Raw genomic sequence first — 22277 nt, forward strand, 5'->3', positions numbered from 1 at the left:
GGGATCACGTTACAGCTCGTGATGTTGGCCAGACAGCTACAGAAGGAAGCAGCAGAGAACGCTGGGTAATTAATATCCGCAATAAAGTTTTAGATGTGGTCAAGTGTTTGCCTCTGAACCAAAACCACAAACTATTTAACCCTTTAAAGAGAGACTTAAACATTGTTGTGGTTTTGGATCACTTAAAGAGAATGTTTTTCTCTCCACTATCACATCATGAAGTCTTCCATACATCTATATAATATATAATTATATATTCTGTGTATTAAATTGTATGAAAATATTCTACACAGGCACATTGGTTTTCATACTGTATGAGTGTGTGTTTACTAACAGTTGAATAATCCAGACATTACTGTTTGAGGATCAAAAGGGTTTGATGATGCAACAGGGATTTTCTGTTCACTTACAAAAAACTGGTTAGCAAACAGATTCAGATTGATTGACAAGCAAAATGATTTATTCAGTTGTGACTTTTCATCTGGAATAAAAGTGTGTGCTTTTTGTATAATAAAGTAAACTTTTAAAAAAACTGAATAGTTTTTCTTTAGTTTCTGAGTATATGTGCCACTGAGAATAGCATGTATTTTTCTTCAGTTCTGTCATTTTTCATGAAGTATTTTGCTTTATTGACAAACACGAGACATCCTAAGAGAAAGCTTAAAATTGTGTTCAGATCAATCGAGGTGGATTATCGCCTTGTAGTGGCTAGAACATTACTTTCACACAGAGAGAGTAGTGTTCTCTCCTTATCAACTGTAACCCAATATCTGTACATGCAAATGAACAAATGCTTCATTAATAAATTATGTTTTGAAATATTGTCTGACATTTTGAAGGAAAAAAAAGTGATTTACAATATGTTGCTAGATCTTGTTCTGAAGTATTTTTTCTCTCTATGTTACTGGGCAATGATTGTGGTGGCATGGTGCAAAGAGTTATTCAGCCCAAGGGTACAATGCTGCTGATTGCTACTTATCAGTATCCCACAAAAAAGATAGGACCAAGTTCTAATCTTCTCCAAGATAATATTGAATTTATTAAATGTTCAATATATAAGATACACATCATGAATTCAGCCTAGTTTGTACTGCATTATGGATTATCAGACCAGTGGCTAAACATGATTAGAGCTCTAGTTACAGTCTATATAGAATATCAGTCAATTTGCAATGGGTAAGCTTTTTTTGATATATGAATGTTACAGAGTAGAAATTGTTCTATCTCTGTTGTAAAGACTCCATTAAAATACATTAATGTTAATGCATTTTAACACTAAAATTGCCCTTGTTCAGCACTATTTCTGATTACAGTCTTCTATTAAATGTATAGGTTTATAATTCAAAGTATAATTTTAGTAAATGTACATGTTACACCACTGTTCTAAAATGTTACCAATAAGAATAAATCAATTCTTCTAGTGATCTGCAAATGTATAACTATGGAGAACATTAACTTCTCAAGACCTATGAGCTACTACACTTTATAGCAGTAACACAAGTGAACAGTCACAAACTGTGCTGTTATGATTTACACACCACAAGAGAATATCAGCACATAAACAAATGCCAAAGTAAGAGCTGATTCTTTTCCTGGGTTAACAAATGGCAACAAGAACCATAAATGGTAACAAAGAGCCATGTGTTTATACCATGATTCTTCTCCACTTGGTCAGAAGTCTCAGCCACAGCCAATTATTCTTAGTTCTAGAGCTTGTAATTGTTTTAGCAATTCTATTCTGGATAGCCCATCAAATGTTAAGTATTTTCCTTTGTTTGCTGTATTGAATTCAAAACAGCTGAGATTGTGAGGATTATGCTATATATCCTCTTTGAGAAATGTGCATATGACATCTTTCCTGATTTCAGAGCAGCTTGTCCAGAACAGCAGTGACAGACAGAGCCTATGCTATTCTGGCAACAGCCTACATTTGCACAGACTCAAGGCCAGAATTTTGCACCCCCTCACGCCGGCGGGCTCTTCTGGTCCCGCCAATGTGAATGGAGATTTCAATGGCTTGCTGGTCCCACCTCAGGGGAACCCACTGCAGGTTAGGGGGATGTTGGGGTGGGCTGGAAAATTCCAGCCTGAGTAACCAAGTCTTCATGAAAGCAAAGTATCTCACTGCTAAGACTGCCATTTTAGTCAAATCTATAGACTCACTGGATACCTAGACCACTTGACCACAAAGTTAAATTTGTGAAGGGGAGGGCCATTAGTGCGTCGGAGGATAAAAGTATTGAGTGGTTAATTTTTGAGTTTTATTTAAGATAATAACATGAAGTAAGCATATCTAAAGTTAACAAATACTCATTGCTCAGAACATGTGGATCTTAGCAGACAAATGCATCTAAATTATACAGATGAAGCCAGATCCTGTTTTTTTTTCATCAAATAAATTAAAATCTACTTAGTTGGGATTTCTACTTCCTAGATTTCAAATTTCCTCTGGTATGTTTTCTTAACCAAAAGTGTAGAAAAGTAGAATTGAAATTAGGTGTGGTGATTAATTTATAATGCGTAAGAGCTTGTTGATTTTGTTCATGTGGGAGAGTGGTTCTGAATAACCAGGAAACTCCAGAATGCAAAATTGGGATCCAATAGAAATTCAATAGTCACCTCCTTTGTTAATCAAAGGATCGATTAATGGGACAAGGAGATGTCAAATATTGACATTGTAACAGAATTACCATATTGTGTTAACGGGAAAAATATACCCTTTATTCTTGTCTCTCTAGTGTCAGTTATCCATTCTCCTATACCCTTCTCCTAATTTTACTCAGTTCTGTTGAAGGGTCATGAGGACTCGAAATGTCAACTTTGTTCTTCTCTGCCGATGCTGCCAGACCTGCTGAGTTTTTCCAGGTAATTCTGTTTTTGTTTCAGATATCCATTGCTTCTTATCATTCCACTACTTGGTGTTAAATGGTGCCTTTCTTTTAACCAAACAAAGGTAATTATAAACAATTGATCCATTTATAATGGAATAAACACATAAGAGGAGGGGTGCTAGATCCCTCCAGTATTTCAGGGACCCTTGTTGGCTGCTGATGCACACATGCCAGTGTTGCTTGTATACACACTGCCTCCAAACACGCAATCAGGCTGCATTGCTGTAACTCATCCCTCAATATCCATTAATTATTTTGGTGAAAGTGCTGTATCCCTCAAAGGCTTGATGTAGCATATCCTAGTATTAAATTGGATTTACTATGGTCTTATTTTTGAATGGAATCACCACAAGGCTGTTGAATGAAGCATGTTTACTGATTTTCCACCAAAACATAACAACTTAACATGTTAGATCAATATTCTGTGGTCTGTAAGCTTATCTTACTGTACATTCCCAAGTAAATTAAAAGGCATTAAGCTTGGCAAAAAATATATTTAGTATTTTAATGAGATTTTTCATCAAAATCCATTAAATTAACCTTCCCTGTAAGATATCATTTTATTTTAACTGTGGGGTTTTCATGCTGATGTCTAACTTCCTCTCTGACTTTGACACCTCCCTATGTCTGTAACCTCCTCCAACCCTTCAAGACCTGTGTCCTTTGAGTTCCTGCCCCGTCCATTCCCCTCTCCCTTCACCTTCTGTGCTAAATTCTAAAATTCCTTTCCCTAAACCTCTCCATCTCCCATTGTGCCTTTAAGACACTGCTTAAAACCTACCTCTTCCACAAGCTTTCAGTTGCACATCCAAAAATCTCCTCCTTTGGCTCTATGTCTATTTTTGTCTGATTACTCATTTGTGATGCACTTTGGAAAGTTCTTCTTCATTAAAATTGCTGCTTAAATGCGAGTTGTTTTTGTTGTTGTTAGCAACCCCTCCAATGGCAAGGCCAGTGCAAGTGTCACACGAGGACATACTGAGCTGGAAAACTCGAGATGTCATCTCTGATTTGTGTGATAACCAATCATGGAGATGGTGGAGTGCTACAATTGGCTGCGGATTCCTGAGCAAGCAAAACACCATCATTGTTCCTGATCTTTACCACTATCTCATGACCTGACTTGAAGTACATGTGGGTGTACAGTGATTATAGCTTAGTGTTGAATTTCACTGCAGTCAAGTGGCTGCCAATACTTACTACCTGTGCTGACAAGTGATAAATATTGACATTGTAATGCAGAATTGCCATATTGTGTTATCTGGAAAAATGTATCCTTTATTTTTATCTCTTTAGTGTCGGATATCCATTGCTTCTTATCATTCCACCCTCCATTTGGTGCTAAATGGTGTGGTTTTTTTAACCAAACAAAGGTAATTGCAAACAATTAACTCATTTATAATGGAATAAACAGATGAGGGGAGGGGTGCTAGATCCCTCCAGTATCACAGGAGGACCACAGCCACCTTTGGAATATGAGAGCATACCTTAAAGGAATATAGTTAGCTGGACAGGGCACCAATGAAATCTAATCACCTAAATGCTTTATGAAGAAAATGTATCCTTTGGAAAGTGGCAGTTAGATGCCTGCCCTTGTAACCAAGGAATGTTTTTCTTTATCAGAAGACCAAGACTGTGGTTAAATGGAAATTAATGTGATCAAAAATTCAAACAATATGTGGTCAGTGAGGTTCAGTATAATGGAGCCATGTGGCCCATGAAGGTGAAAAGCTTCAATGTCCCAGGATTAGTGAACATAAATCATTTGAGAGGGGCTTTATGTATCCTTAAAGCTCTTGTATCCAGTTTGTGTGCAATTTCTTGAACATTATTCATCAATTTCCATTGTGATATCATGTGAAGTGAAGAGCTAGGTAGTGATCTTTGGGTATGATTGAAACATTCATTGAAATCTTCAGCCTGAAATGACTGCCCCTGGAAGAAATGAGGATAAAGTATTACTAGAGTTCCAACATATGGCAGCAAAAGAATCCAGTGTTGGTCCATAACAGAACTGAAAGATGTGCAGTAGATAATAAAGAATTTCACCGGCGGGCTTCCATTTACATTTACTAGTTAATACTTCAACATGTTTAAAATTAATGTGTTAAATCTAATACGCCTAAAACAAGTTAATACTGAAGCAATCTGATTTTGCAGAGGTTTCTTCTAGCAATATTTGCATCCAATGTTTCCTAAATAGGTTCTAGGTGAGTCTTTACTTCAATAGAGTTATCCAGAAAGTCTCCAGCAGCTAATCCAGTTGGATTAGGCCTTCCGTCACCTAGGCCCTTAACTCACTTCCCAAGCTTCTTCACCTGTTTATCCTCTTGCTATTGAAATTTACCTCTGTGACCAAGCATTTGGTCAGCTGCTCCAATGGGCGGAATCTTCCATTCTGAAGTCTAAGTTCAGTGGCGGGATTGGAAGTCAGAGTGATTTCCACTGGGGGTGGGCCCGGACGGCTGATCACACGTGATCTTACGCGATTCAGCTCATTACCTGTGCTCACATGCAGAGCACAGCGAATCTCGTAGTGGGGATGGGCAGGAAGTCACCATCCCCACTTCATGGAGTCAAAGGGCCGGGCGTCATATTTAAAGGGCACCCGGACAGCCATTCACTCGCCGCAGGCCAGAAGCTTCAACCTGGCTGCATTCAACACTGAACAAGAATGTCCCAGAGAAGAAAACAGCATGAGGCCCCACAGTTCAGCGAAGCCTCTCTGGAAACTCTCCTCCAAGCCATCTAGGAAAGGCTGTTTTCAATGGGACGGCAGCAGGCCCTCCCTTCTGCCCGATGACCACCTGGACGGAGGTCACAGGAGAGGTTAGCACCTGTGGGGGCCAGCACAGAAATGCTCACCAGTGTCAAAAGATGATGAGTAATCTGCTGCACTCCGCCAGGGTAAGTGCACCGTCTATTCACTGCAAAGCAACATTCATAAGGGCATCAGGCTCGAGTGCACAGGGATGTCACACAGGACTTTGGGTTGCAGCACTCACCAGCAGGTGGGACATCTGCACTGAATCTGTGCCAACCACTTCATGTTTTCAATCTTCTATCAGTTGCAGGACATCCATCCACAAACATTCACTCCCTCCAATACTGATGCACAGTAGCAGCAGCGTGTACCAACCACAAGACGCACTGTAGGAATTCATCAAGCCTCCTTAAACAGCGCCTTCCAAACCCACGACCACTACCATCTAGAAGGACAAGGGCAGCAGATAGATGGGAACTCTACCACCTGGAAGTTCCCCTCCAAGCTACTCACCATCCTGACTTAGAACTATATCGCCATTCCTTCACTGTCACTGGGTCAAAATCCTGGAACTCCCTCCCTAACAGCACTGTGGCTTTACCTGCATCACATGGACTGCAGCGGTTCAAGAAGGCATCTTACCAACACCTTCTCAAAGGCAATTAGGGATGGGCAATAAATGCTGTCCTAGTCAGCAACACCTACATTCCATGAACAATAAAAAAAGTCCTACTTCTTAATCACTTACTAGAGAGGGCTCAGCAGCTGCCACAGGCATGCATGCTTCTGAACTGTTCTTGCAACAATAGGGGCGACAATCAATCCTTCTATCTTTGCAGGACAAAAACACGCACAACAAATGGGAACAGTCCCAGACTAAAGGTGAATTCCAGACACTAGAGTCGTCATCCTGATGAAGAGCAGGCAGCCGTGATAATCAGGAAAGACTAGGGCCATGTCTGTGCTGAGGGTGAGATAAGACTCCCTCAGGAAGCTAGCGAGGATGCTTTCAGTCTGAGGTTGTCAGCTGTGATCACAGAGTAAGACATTGCTTTAATTAAGGAGACTACTTAGTCAATCACTAAATGGTTCATTTCTCCATTCCTGGTACCAGCAAGAAAAGGGAGCTCTAGGCCAACAAGGGAGACCACCGTCAGCTCTATATCAAACCCCACCTCTGAGGAGGATGCCTCAGAAGCTTCAGAGGATGCACCATCACAGCATACACCTACACACTCTGCTAGCACAGATACAGTACCCTTGGTGGGTCCGCATTCTAGAGTAGGACCGGCGTCACAATCTGGTGAGCACATCACTGCCGTGGGAGCACAGCAGGCAGAGTAAGTGACATCCAAGGTCTCTGACACTTGGAGGACTGCTATGGACCAGACCCCTGCTCAGCCCTTTGCCAAGGGCAACTAGAGATGGGCAATAAATGCTGGCTCAGCCAGCAAAGCCCACATCCCATGAGTGAATTTTTAAAAACATGACTCTGGACTTGGCCCTAAGAGGCATGTTGGAGATGCCGGGACCGGCAGGATAACATCAGGCAGAGATGTCAGAGGCCCTGTGCAGACTGGACGTGGACCGTCAATGTTGTTTCTGCTGTCATTGTTCCAGCATGCGAGCGCTTGGCTCCCTGCATGGGAAGGATGGTGGCCGCCTTGGAGACCCAGGTCCAGTAGAACACAGTGTCTGCCAGATATATACTTTGGCCTGCAATATGTCGCTCTAGCCATGGATGCAATGTATCAGTGACTAGGCGAGAGTGGCATGGGGCACATCGACCTCCCTCCAGGTGTCCCTTCTCCTCAAGGAATCAGGGAAGTGCGCACCCACAGGGAGGAGGAGGGCCAGCCAGGCACCCTAGGGTCTTCATCCCTGGACACTCCAAGAATGTCCTTCTGCTCCACCTCCCCTCTGCCAGTGACCCCTTTGCCTCCAGCAGGTCAGGCCTGCACCTGTGCAGGAGACTTTAGTAGGCCAGGGCCCTCTAGACCTTGCCAAAAGTCATCACATTCAACAGGTCATAGCAGTGCCTTCACCACGGCTGTGGATGTTAGGTCTACACCTAGATGTAGTGGTAGGCAACAAAGATTAAGAAGTATTGAAGGCACGCAGATGGCACATGTGTACAATCATTGTATATAATTTTGGCACTTGTAAATATATATTCACTTGCACTGTTTGGGGGTTTCCTGAATTCCATTTTGCTGCTAGTTGCTTCAATGGTCCTGTGTATTTTAATGGTCTGGAGTGTGGGGCCTCATCAGAGTCAATAATGAACTCCTATAGATCCACTTCTCCCACATTATTAACCAAAGTGCATTAGACATCTTTGGAGAGCTGGGGTTTTAGTGCATGAGGTGTAAGAGAGTAGAATGGGCCTGTGCTGGACTGTGCCTAGGACTGTGAGGCTATCCATGTGAAGCACAAGCAGCTCTATCAAGTGTTTGCAGCATCCATGCAAGAAAGATGTTTACCTTGGCTGGGGTGTCCACAATGATGGATCACCGTCTCACACTAATACCAAGTCCATCTAGGACTGAGACTTACAGGAGTTTCTGCAATTGGAGGATCCAAAGAGGTGGCTATGAGGTGCAGATGAGGCACTCTCAGTGACACGAAGATAACCTCAAAACATCTCAGCATGATAAAGATGCCAAGGGATATGGGTTTACTATTGGTGGTGATCGGGGCTTGGGAACATGGTCTCCCTTGATCAATCTATGGAGATGAGTGATCTCAAGGGGCTAAATGGTGTTCTCATGGTGATCCTTCCTGTGGACTCATCTATGTGGTTCTGCCTGAAAGAGCTGTCTGTGAGGTTTGCCCCCCCACTAGGAGCAGGCCTGGGTGTGACACAAGTGCATCCCTGCCAAGGATAGATTTAATATTGCTTCCAAGTTTCTATGCGCACTGACTTTGAGAGGGCAGGGGAAAATATTATTCTACTTACAGGTGGCCCCAGTCATGAGAGAATGAAGTGCTGCGCAGGTTCGAATGTACACATTCAGCACCAGGACTCTGCATATTAACATGGTTTGGCACATGCAAAGTATCAAACCACCAGCAGGGCATACGGTAACTAGAGCAATTTAATTCAGCTATCATAAATCAAGGTACGTTAGAGTAAATTATAATGTTGCAACCATAAAAGAATTGGGACCTACCAGCCAGTAGAGGAGAGAAAACCAAAAAGTTAAAGAAATGTCTTGGCAGCTTACTCAGCCTGGAATCTGGTAGCTGTCAGATTGTCACGGGCCTATCTGCTGCATCGTACCCCTGCAATGGCCTCTGCATGTGGCTCAGTGACATACTGGGCCTTGTCAGCTCCATCCCCTTCATTGTCCTCATTGTCAGAGAAGACATCTTGGTCCTCCATGTCTCCCTCAGCCAAGACATCCCCCGCTTTGTAGAGCGAGGTTGTGCAGGGCACAGCAGACAATGATGATCCAGGGCACTCCCTGTGCTGAGTGAAGAGCCCCGCCTGACTGGTCCAAACATCTGAACCGCAACTTTAGGGGGCCTACCATCTACTCAATGATAACCTGCTGGAGCAGCATTGTAGCTCTCCTCAGCAGTACGCTGCAGATTGCAAACTGGCATCGTCAGCCAGCTCTTCTGGGGGTATCCCTTGTCCCCAAAGAGCCAGAACTGCAATTCTGAGGTCCTGCAAAAAGCTGTGGTACCTGGGGGTGTGTCAGAATGTAGGCGCTGTGAGAGCTTTCTGGGAAATGAGCACAAACATTTGCCTTTTGTGATCACATATGGGTTGTATGTTTAAAGGTGGAATCATTTTCTATTGATGAATGTGTCTGGCTGTTGCCAGGGAGCTCTCAAGGCCACATGAGTGCAGTTAATAGCCCTTTGCAGTTGCGGGAAACCTGCGATTGGGGCAAATCCCAATGCCCTTGCAGCCTGGCTTTTGGGGTCCAGGTGGAATTGGACAAATTGGTGTGCTCTCCTAAACAGGGCATCTGTCATCTCCCAGATGCACTTGTGACTGGGAGATGCCACACAGGAACTAAGTGGAGCCCTGGAAGGAGCTACTGGCAAATAAGTTCAAGACGGAGGTGACCTTCAATGCCACTGGCACAGAGTTAGCTGGAAGTCAGTGTGATCGCAGGTCATCATGGAGAAGCTGGCAGATATGAGTAACCACATTCCAGGGTATTCTAAGGCACCTCTGGCATTGCCTTTAGCTCACTTATAGATAGCTGTACCACCTGCAATACACCCATGGTCAGGCCATTGCTTGCCCTTACAGTGGACCCTGTTTATCAGCATCCTGTCCTTCTTGAGGCCCCACTGCCTCATGCTGCTCAGGCCATTGTTCCTCCTGGCCTTGTGCAAACCTGCAAAGGGTCCTCCTTCTCCTCATCTGGATCAGAGCCAGTAGAAAGGCAGACTTACCTGGAGTCTGCATCATCTAAGCCCTGTGCCTGGCTTCCGTCTACACATAGCATTCCCACCCCATCCCTTCCAGGTGAAGGCCATCCTGGAGGACCAGAGATGAGTGACCCTCCCGTTCATACATGACTGTGCATGGAGACCTTGCTCTTTTACTGGGTTGATGAGAGCCATGTGCAAGAAGCCTCCCTCTGACACTATTCAGCTTGCCTCCACTACCCTTAAGGCTCTATAGCAAGACCTTTGCTTTGGTAGCATAGAAAGACTAACCACATGAGCTTTTGTCAGCCATGACCATTCACCCGGGAGGATGGAGGTTTAGAATTGGGACTTCGCTGCCGTCCACCAGCCATGCCCCTTGCAGGCATCCACCTCCCTCCCTCCCTCCCTTCATCCCTGCCTCTGACTACAGCTGATGGCAAATCACACAGATCAACAACAGTTCCACACCTTGCTGGCATTTCAATGTTATTGGGCCCATGAATCAGGAGCAAACCTGCTGCCATGTGGTCTCCACCAGCTGAGCACAGTTCACATCCAGCTGCCTAATAATTATTAGTTGCCAGTTGCGCTGACCTTGAACTTCACCCATCCGTAAAAACCTTCCTCCTACTCCAAGGTCTCGCAGTTTTACATCAACTGCGTTGCATTGTCAAGAATCAAAAAATGGTGCATGTTAGCCCTTCCCTCCATCCCACGTCACTGCATCCTCTCATTCCCTTCCTGCTTCCCCACCACCTTCCCTCCCACTTCCCCAGATAGTCTCTTCCTTCCCCGGACAGTCTCCCCTGCTCCCCCACTTCACTTGCCTCCCTTGTCAAGCCTCTGCTCCACCCTAACCCTCTTCTACCCTTCACCCACCTCCCAGGTCCAGCCTCCCCTACACCCTTCCACCCTATTAGCCAAATTTCGAGCAGCCCCCAAGAAGGCAAAAGCAGCATCTACTCACCTCAAAGCCATGAGAGAAGTTAAGCTCGCCAGGTGCATGCCACATTTTTACAGTCATAAAGCTTCCTAAGTTCTGACTGGTGGGGAACTTAATTTGGAGGGGGAGCTTAATTCCAGTGAGGTGGCCTTTTAACCAGCATGCATGACATGCCAATACATGCAAAAGGGCTTCCCGACATTGTTCATTGGAAAGCTCGACCCATCTTTAACCTGCCTTTAAAGTCCCAAGAACAGAATTCTTAAAATTGATTGGGAACTGATTTTTGGCCTCACGCTAAATTAAGTTTCCCACCATCCTAGCCTCCCACTGCTGGAGGGACTGGAACATTCCACCCAATGTCTCCATTTTTTTAGCTTGGTCAATTACTGTTTCATTACACTCCCTGAAGCACCTTGAGTGGTTTTACAATGTAAAGAGTGATAAATAAAGACAACTTGTTGTTTAGTGCAATTCTGTATCCAAAGCAAATATCACAATGCCAAATTAGTAATGAACTAAGGTCCTTGTATAAAATTCCTCTGTATAATTGTTTTGATGAAGGCAACAAAAGGTAGCCATTTGGAGTGGCATGAGGTGTGAAGTGGGCTTCCAGAAGGATTAATTCTGTTGTTCGCAATTTATGCCAATGGTTTAGACTTTGGTAGCAAAAACATAATTTGTAAATTTGCAACAACACAAAACTGGGAGGGCTAATCAACAGGGGGACTGTGACATATTACAAGAAGACATTAATAAACTTGCAGAATGGCTTATAATTGGCAAATTGATTTTAAAATAGGTAAGTGTGAGGTCTTACATTTTGGTTTATTTCCATGAGAGATAGAATTGAAAAGTAGAACCGTTATGGTAAACTTGCATTGAATCTTAGTTAGACCACACTTAGGATACTATATTTCAGTTCTGGCCAATTATCACACCAGAGAGGGTACAAAAAGATTTTTTAAATGATCCCAGAACTGCAAGGTTATAGCCATCAGGGAGTGATGAACAGCCAAGGTTCCTTTTCTCTTGAAAAGGGAGGGGTGATCTAATAGTGGTAAGATCTGATAAGGTAGATACAGAATGAGTGTTTCCGCTTATGGGGAGCAAAGCTAGAGGCTATCACAATACACGATAGTAACTTGTGTGCAGTCACCCAACATCGATGAGGTCACCAAGACTATCCAGACTGCAGCTGTAGTGCAGGCCAAACAATGCAGTTCTGGTATCATTTTCATAAATCTTTTTGCTCACTCTCTGGTGCAATATTCAGCCTGAACTGTACACAGTATCCTAAGTGTGGTCTAACTAAGGTTCAATGCAAGTTTACCATAAGGGCTCTGCTTTTCAATTCTATCTCTCTTGGAATGAAACCAAAATATAAGACCTCACACTAACCTATTTTAAAATTAATTTGTCAATTATAAGCCATTCTGTAAGTTTATTAATGTCTTCTTGTATTATGTCGCAGTCCCCCTGTAGATTAGCCCTTTTGTGTTGTTACAAATCTACAAATTATGTCAGGGAGTGTCTGCTGACCAAACTTGAAGGTGAGCTTAAATAACTCTATCTAGCTACTGAGAAGGCTTTTAATTAGCTCTATGACTATGCACACAGAAAATAAATAATCACCAAAATCACATAGGGAATTCAGAAGAAACTTTAAAGTTCTGAGAATATGAAACTTGCTACCACGTTATAGATGCATTTTAAGGGTAAGTTAAATAAGTATATTAGAAAGAAGGGAAGAGCGGGAAGCTGACTGAGTTAGATGAGAAAGGTTGGGAGGAAGCTTGAGTGGACCATTAACACCAACATGATGACTGGCTTGAATGGCATGTTTCTTTGCTGAATATACTATGTGCTTCAACATAGTAAATCACTGAAGCACTGACTCGCTTAAAGTAAATGGATCAATATTATTGTTATAACTGAAAACAGAAATTATTAACATCAATTCCTGTGGAAGCTCTACTGTCAATATAATCACAACAATAAAACTCAACGGAATCCATTTTGTTATGAACTGCTGCTTAGTTTTTCATTCTTGTCGGTATGGCCCAGATTCTCCCTCCCTTTCTATAAAGTTTTATATTGAGAGAGAGCCTCTGTCGTTGCCCTCGGCAGGTTAATGAGGGTGCTATGCAGAAGAGGTCCTCGGCCTGGCTTCTGCCTGCTTTTCCCAGTTATTTTTGGTGTTGCACAGCAAGTACCATGTTGTGGCAGAGGCTGAGCGAATGAGGCAGGCGGTTTGTCGTTTCGATTCTGTCTATATGCACACAGTGTGGGAAGCGACAATGAAAGGCTGCGCCGTGCCGCCCCAGCTGAACTTGGGTAATGTAGCCTAACAGAATAAACTTTCCAAGCAAGAAATCCCTTCTGACAGCAGAATGGATGTTGATATCTAAAAATCAATTTGTAAGGGTATTTCTAGCCAGCCTGCAACTACGAGTGCTGCTAGATTCACTGAACTGTACAAAAGCACAGGCAAAATGTCCTGAAGTGAAATTCTTCAAACACGTCAACTGTGTTCCTTGTCTTTGTCTGCCTGACATCTCTGCATTCACAAACTCACAGCATGGAGATAATAGGATCCAACAGCCACAAGCGTCAGCCACTGACTGGACAGTAAATCACTTCTAGCCTGATCACAGTGAAACCTGCAGTAGACAGAACGAAAAGAAAAATCTAGGGGAGAATTGCACTTTGTAAACCAAGAGGTTGACCACTACTCCTGTGAAAAGTCCTGGGTTCTAAAGTCCCTCCAGCTATTGTAGTTCATACACTGCACAACCCTTCCACAGACTATTAGTGCCATTCATAACTTAAAGAGATGGGCGGGCAAATCTGGCAAAGATAGACCGTATTTTGTAGGGAAAATATTTGGAGCATTTCTGCAGTTATCCTTCCATAAGTTCAAACATGCTAAACTATGGCTGAATGGGGATTACAGGAATGTCTAAACTAAAGGCAGTACCATAATGGATTTTCCTTTCCAGATTGCAACACGGTATAACCCTTGCTTATATGGTAAAATAGATGAAGGAAAATGATCATTTTCAGTGACTAAATGTATATTCTGAGAAACAGATGCAGAGTTTCTCAACGGGTGTGAATCTCAATGGAACATGAATTCTAAACTTACATTATATAAAGGAGTGGCAAATTGCTAAATACATTATAATCTAGGGCTGTCAATTAATGTCACAATGCTACTGATAATTCAGTCCAGTGTTAAAAAAATGCCACTGCATAACCAAATATATATATTGTTACAGCCACATAAGGAAGGGTGAAATGGCTCTCGTATTTTACCACTCCAGATCTGATCGTATCAGGTCTTTTTTTAAAATTTATGAGGATTTATGTATTAACTCGATGTCTGTGCGTAACTATTTACACGCTGATTGCAAGGAAACTAGTCCGTCAGGCGTTCTTGAGTTTAAAACACAAAGGGGTTCATTTTTATTGAGCTAAAAACCCACCCAGGTAAAGATGTAATGATATTTAACTCCACTTCCCAACCATTGCAACACACACACACAAACACACACATACACACGCACGCAGAATTACAAATTATACAGTAGGAGGTTATTTTTCAACCAAATTAAAGTTATTGCTTTTTAAAAGTCTTTTTTAAAACATATATGTTTGATCAGCCGATGAAATTAAAGATTAATATCACACATGCACAAGTCAGATCATTCTGGTGTAGGTACACCCACAGTGCTGTTAGGGAGCTCATGCAGTTTGCTCAGGCAGGTTTGAAGATTGAATTCCTGAGTCCTACCTGTGACTTAGACCTTTTTTTATTCATTTCATGGGATGTTGGCTTTGCCAGCTGGGCCACCATTTATTGCACACCCCTAGTTGCCCTTGAGAAGGTGGTGGTGAGCTGCCTTCTTGAACCGCTGTGGCGTAGGTATCCAGTGCCTAGGTCAATGCCAAGTGGTCTGTCTGGTTTCATTCCTTTTTTGTGACTTTGTAGCAGTTTGTTACACCTGAGCTTGCTAGGCCATTTTAAGAGTTAACCAGATTACTGTGAGCCTGGAGTCACATGTAGGCCAGACCAGGTAAGGGCAGCAGATTTCCTTCCCTAAAGGGCATTAGCAAACCAGATGGGTTTTTACAGCAATCAGCAATGGTTTCATGGTCATCTTCAGACTTTTAATTCCAGGTTTTTATTGGATTCAAATTCCACCATGTGCCATGGCAGGATTCAAACCCCAGAGCATTACCCTAGGTCCATTACCCTAGTCCAACAACAATACCAATACGCCATCCTCCATCTCACTTAGTGCTACACTACCAGCGAGGCCATCTTTCAGAAGAGACATCAAACCATTACCCCGCCTGCTCTCAAGGTAGACATTTCACTATATGAAGAAGGGCAGGTGAGTTCTCCCCAGTGTCCTGGCCACTAGCTACCTTTCAACCAATGTCACTAAAACAGATTATCTGGTCATTATCTCATAGCTGTTTGTGGGAGCATGTTGTCCACAAATTAGCTGTTGCATTTCCTACATTACAACAGTGACTACACTTAAAAAGTCCTTTAGTGGCAGTAAAACAATTTGGGGGGCATTATGAGGTCATGAAAGATGTTATATAAGTGTAAAGTCTTTCTATATGTCAAAGTTTAAATAGAGTAGTGGCAAAAACAATGTCAGAGTTAGTGTGTGGGAGTGGGCAAAACATGGGGAGACTACAGGTACATCCTTCTGATTAACCTGATTCCCAACAGTAGCTCCAACCTGAAGTAACACTTAATGACAACTCAGAATTTATTGAACGTACTGATAAAATTTCCAAAACTTTACTCCTATAAATTATTGAATATTTTATTCATTTCATTATCATTTTTAAAAAAATAACCTCAACTGGATCTTCATTTTCCATGGACACCTTTTCCAAATGTAGACTTGACTTCTGTCAGTTTTTTCCATAGAGTTGGCGGTCACTCTGTCAGCAGGATATAGGTCATGCTTAAGCTCCCACCCAGTGTTACTAATTAGAACAATTAATTGCTTACTGTAATAAAATGTTCTCTTTCTCGCAAAGAAAACTTGTATCACCAGCCTTTGTTTACAAGATGTGCATCATACTTCTGAAATCTCATGCATGAAGTTAATCAGTTCCTTGGATTGCAGTAATGGCAGGTCATTAGTTCACAAGCTTTTGTCTGCAAATACTTACATAAGAACATAAGAAATAGGAGTAGGAGTAAGCTATTTGGCCCCTCAAGTCTGCCCCGTCATTCAATAAAATCATGGTTAATCTGCCCCGGGCCTCGGCTCCTCTTTCATGCCAGCTCCTCATAGCGCTCAACTCCCCAAGATTTCAAAAATCTATCCACCTCCTCTTTAAATTCATTCAGTGATCTAGCCTCTCCAACTCTCTGGGGTAGAGATTTCCAGACATTCACTACCCTCTGAGGGAAAAAATTCCTTTGTATCTCAGTCTTAAATGAGTGCCCCCCTTATTCTGTAACTATGCCCCCTAGTTCAAGATTCCCCCACTAGTGGAAATATCTTCTCAACATCTACCCTCTCAAGCCCCCTCAGAATCTTGTACGTTTCAATATGATTACCCTTCATTCTTCTAAACTCTAATTAATAAAGGCCTAACCTGTTTAGCCATTCTTGATAAGTCAACCCCTTCATCCCAGGAATCAGCCGCGTGAATCTCTTTTGAACTGTCTCCAATGCTAGTATATCCTTTCTTAAATACGGGGACCAAAACTGTACACAGTACTCCAGGTGCGGCCTCACCAATATACAGTTGTAACAAGATTTCCCTTCAAACCCCTAGCAATACAGGCCAAGATTCCATTTGCCTTCTTAATTACTTACTGCACCTGCATGCTAATCTATTGTGTTTCATGCACAAGAACACCAAGATCCCTCTGTGCTGCAGTTTTTTGGAGTCTCTCTCCATTTAAGTAATAGTCTGCCTCATCATTCTCCCTACCAAAGTGCATGACCTCACACTTTCCTACATTAAACTTCATCTGCCAAGTTTTTGCCCACTCGCTCAACCTGTCTATGTCCCCTTGCAGACTCCCTATGTCCTCATCACAACATACCCTTCCACCTATTTTTGTATCATCAGAAAATTTGGATACCTTACACTCTGTCCTCTCCTCCAAGTCATTAATGTAGATAGTAAATAATTAGGACCCTAGGACTGATCCTTGTGGCATTCCACTAATTACGTCTTTCCAACCTGAAAAAGACGCATTAACCCTGATTCTCTATCTTCTGTGTGTTAACCAATCCTTAATCCATGCTAATACATTACCCCCAACACCGTAAGCTCCTATCTTTTATGTGGCACCTTATCAAATGCCTTATGGAAATCTAAATAAACTACATCTACCAGTTCCCCTTTATCAACTCTGCTTGTTATATCCTCAAAGAACTCCAGAAAATTTGTCAAACATGATTTCCCTTTCACAAAACCATATTGACTCTGTTTGATTGTGTTAAGCTTTGCTAAATGCCCTGCTAGTTCTTCCTTAATAATTAACTCTAGCATTTTCCCATGACAGATGTTCGGCTGACTGGCCTGTAGTTTCCTGCTTTTTGACTCCCTTCCTTCTTGAACAGGGGCACTACATTAGCAGTTCTCCAATCCTCTGGGACCCTCCTGGAATCCATTGAGTTCTGGAATATTTCGACCAATGCCTCCACTATCTCTGCAGCCACTTCCTTTAAAAACCTTGGATGCAGGCCATCAGGTCCTGGTGACTTGTCTGCCTTTAGTCCCATTAGTTTGTCAAATACTTTGTCCCTTGTGATACAAGGTTTTCTTCCATTAGCTCCTTGCTTATCTGATATCTTTGGGATGTTTATAGTGTCCTCCAACATGAAGACCGATGCAAAATATTGGTTTAAGTTATCTGCCATTTCCTTGTTCCCCATTACCAATTCTCTAATCACATCGTTCAAGGATCCCACGCTCACTTTAGCCACTCTCTTTCTTTTTACATACCCGTAAAAGCTCTTGCTGTTTGTTTTTATATTTCTTGCCAATTTACTTTCATAATCAATTTTCTTTCTCTTTATTAGCTTTTTAGTCATCCATTGCTGGTTCCTAAAAAATTCCCAATCCTCTGGCCTACCACTAGTTTTCACCGCTTTGTATGCCTTAGTATTGATTGGATACTCTCCTTGACCACCTTTGTTAACCACGGGTGGTTCATCCTTCTCATCGAGTCCTTTTTGATCAGGATAAATTTTTGCTGAGCATTATGAAATATCTGCTTAAATGTCTGCCACTGCTCATGCACTGACCTTCCCTTTAGTCTATTTTCTTAGCCCGCTTTAGACAACTCTTTCTTCACACCTCTGTAATTGCCATTATTTAACTTGAGGACACTGGTTTGAGACCCGAGTTGCTCATCATCAAACTGAATTTGAAATTCTACCATGTTGTGATCACTACCCACTACAGAACCCTTAACTATGATATTTCTTATTAATCCCACCTCATTACACATTACCAGCCAGTTCCTGGGTAGGTTCTGCAACATTTTGCTCTAGGAAACAATCCCTGATGCACTATACAGGTTCATCTTCCATGTTACCCCTGCCAATCTGATTTGTCCAGTCAATATGCAGATTAAAATCACCCATGACAATTGTAGCACCCTTCTTACATGTCACTATTACTACCTAAACTGATTCCACATCACAATCTATTGCACCTATATCACTACTCACCATGGCACTGATACCTTCCTTTATTAACAAAGCTACCCCACCTCCTTTTCCTTTTTTGCCTATTTTCCAGGAACATCGAATACCCTTGTCTTGGTCACCCTGCAACCACGTCTCTGTAATAGCCATCATATCATAATCATTTATTTCTATTTGTGCCGTCAACCAGGTGTTAAAGCAGCTTATATTTCACCCTTTTCCTTGGATTCACCTAGTTCTGTCGAAGGGTCATGAGGACTCGAAACGTCAACTCTTTTCTTCTCCGCCGATGCTGCCAGACATGCTGAGTTTTTCCAGGTAATTCTGTTTTTATCTTGTTACAAATTCTGCGTGCATTCAGATAAAGAGCCTTAAGATTTGACTTTTTACCATTATTACTCATTCTGGTTCTAATTTCTGTGCATTCTTCTGCTTATATTTTCTGCCTCATCCTGTCACACTTTGATTTTCATTTGTCTCTTCACTACCCTGCACCTCTGCTCTCTCATTTCTTTTTGATTTTTTAAACTTCCCTTCAATTGAACCCTACTCCCTCTAATTAGTTTTAAGTCCTATCCTATAGTTATATAATTTGCCAGGACTCTAGTCCCAGCATGGTTCAAATGAAGCCCACCCGTCACTTCTTTCCTTTAACAAGATTAGTTATTTCCTATGATTTAATACTTTATGTTTGGAACTAATTTAATGAACCAATGCATAAATGTTAATTCAATATCTTTTTGTAGATTTTAGCCATTGTCAAGTACAATATGGTTGGGTGAGATTTCCCTGCTGGTAATTTCCTGATTTTATTGGCTGGCTTTCTGTTATCCCAGCCAATCAGAATACACCCAAATAAAGACTCATTTATATTTCAGGAATGTTCAATGTACACAAGGCACTGTGCATATACAGGGCTCCATTGATGGTATAATGTTCTGTGTAGTTGGGTGAACAAGCTGCCTGACCTCTATATTGGTGTAGTAGTTACTTATTGCTCCAGAGGTATTGCAGAGAAGTGGCCTGTTCAAATTGCACAATCATCCAAAGTTAGTGAAGCCCTCTCCACGCTTCTGAGTTTACCTTGTCCTCTTATGCACTCTATAATTTCCTACTTCTTTCTCCCCTCCCACCCTGTGAACTCCCTAGCTAACAACAAAATTCGATTTAGGCTGTGAACCTGTTAGGCATTTATAACCTTGAGAATCCTAGATCTGAGAGACATGACAGTGTCAGCAAGCCATTGGGGAGACACTCAAACTTGAATTTTAAAAGTCTGAAGCTTGTAAGAGTAGGGTGGTTATAGTAATGAGGCCACATCTGATCTAATTCTGGCAAAAAAATGAGGACATTATGGCAGGATTGAACTGGAGTCATTAGGTTAAGGATAAAGAAAAGTAAAGTAAAAAAAAGAGTAACAGAAGCAATAGATAATTAACCACGAGGAAGGTAGATTTCAGGAGGATGCACCAACAGGTATGAGGAGAATAGGTAAGAGCTAACAAAAAAGGACAAAATAGAACAGATTTAATAGATGAATTGAGAAGGCCTTGGGAATATACACACCTATGAGTTCTAGCAAAAGAGTCAAGGCATCAAAATGTAAGAGTGATAGTTGGAGATTAGATTTGGAGAACCTATTTCTGAGGATATGAAATAAAGGATTGTGGGCACTGATCATTATTAAAGTTAGAAGTAAAATGTTTTATTATATATCCCTGTAAATTTGCAATGTGTTTCTTTGAATAGTGTGATGTGACTTTGTGCTTCAATGGATAGTGTAGGAGGTCTTGTGGTACAGTGGTAGCATCCCCAAATCTGAGCCAGAAGCTCCAGGTTTAATTCCCATGCCAGGACTTGATGGCCATGAAAAGAACATTCATGATGGGGCTCAGTGGGCTGATAATCAGCCCAGGATAATCAGCTGATAATCAACCCTTCCACCACTATTCCCCAAAGGGAAAGAGGTGTGTGTGAAGCGATTGGATGGCGCCATTATCTACTTGTCCACCAGGGGAGCTCTTCTACCACATTTAATTCTACTGCTCATACATTTACATATTTCCCAATCATCTGCCTATAGGGCAGAATTTTCCCATTGGCACGTGGGGGTCAGGCCCTCACATCTTCGCTTAAAATAATGCACGGTGATGTCAGTGATGTCACCGCGCGCCATCGCGATATTTCGTTGTGTGGGTGCGCAATGATGTCCGATGCAGGTCCACCATTAATTAATGGGCCACTTAAGGCCCTTGATTCACCAATTGATGCCGATTTTTCAGCACCTGTGCAATCTTCAGGTCGGCGCATGGGTGCAACGAGCAGGCGGGTAGGACACATTTGTATTAACCTCGTCCACGGGCAGGATAAGAAGGCTCACTGGGGTCACAAGTGTGCACTGTCAAGTATTTATTTTTCAAAGTTTTTTAAACTTGCCTGTGTGAGGTGCTGTACTTCAAAACACATACCAGCTGCTTTTTCTGGACCTTCAGGTCAGCACTCTGCAGTGAGGAATCTTTTCTGGGCCTGCAGGTTTCAGGAAGCCTTCCCTTAGCCTGGGAATGAGAGCCGAACTGTCCCCTGGAGGCAGCTCCTCTGAGGAGCAAGGGAGGGTTAGAAGGGGAAGGAGGCCAGGAGTGCACATTCAGCCTCCAGAGGAGCCACCTTTGGGAGGCCAGGCGCAGGCGCAAGGGGGGCAGGGCCAAGAGGTAGTCCAAGGCAGAAGAAGCCGCAGGAGGCACCACTATCCTGCTGCCAGCGTATACAAACTGTGAAGCAGGTCCCTCAATATGTCTGAGATGCAATGCCAAAGGAGGCTCTGTCTCTCAAGGGCGACAGTGAATTATATCTGTCAGATGATTGGGCCTGAGATCTCCACTAACTGTGTGGACGGACACCCCATGTCAGTGGCTCTGAAGGTCACAGCTGCCTTCCAGGGCTCGGTGGGTGATCTTTGCAGTGTCTCTCAATCAGCTGTCCACTCTTGTGTCAAGCAGGTTACAGACGCTCTGTTCAGATGGACTTTGACCTTCATCCACTACCGTTGCGACCAGGCAAGTCAGACACAGCGAGCCAGAGGCTTCGTGGCCATTGCTGGCTTACCCTGCATCCAGGGTGCAATAGACTGCACACATGTGGCCATCAAGGCACCAGCAGGTGAGCCCAGTGCCTTCGTCAACAGGAAGGACTTCCACTCCATGAACGTGCAGAAAGTGTGTGATCACAGGATGCTGATTCTACAAGTCTGTGCAAGGTACCTAGGCAGCTCCCACGATGCCTACATTCTCAGACACTCCCAGGTGCTGGGGCTCTTCAGTGCTCCAGCCCGGTTTGGTGGTAGGCTGGTGGGAGACAAGGGCTACCCCCTCAGAAGGTGGCTCATGCTGCCTCGCTGCCATCCAAGAACAGAAGCTGAGGAGTGCTACAATAGGAGCCACAGCACCGCAAGGGCTGTGGTGGGAGAGAGCCATCGGTCTTCTCAAGATGTGCTTCCAATGCCTGGACCGCTCAGGGGGCGCACTCCAGCACTAACCTTCAGTTAGCACACCACAGATGGGCCACCAGGACAAGCCTGGGCT

The sequence above is a fragment of the Carcharodon carcharias genome, chromosome 19 (assembly GCF_017639515.1).
Source record: "Carcharodon carcharias isolate sCarCar2 chromosome 19, sCarCar2.pri, whole genome shotgun sequence".
Taxonomy (NCBI): domain Eukaryota; kingdom Metazoa; phylum Chordata; class Chondrichthyes; order Lamniformes; family Lamnidae; genus Carcharodon; species Carcharodon carcharias.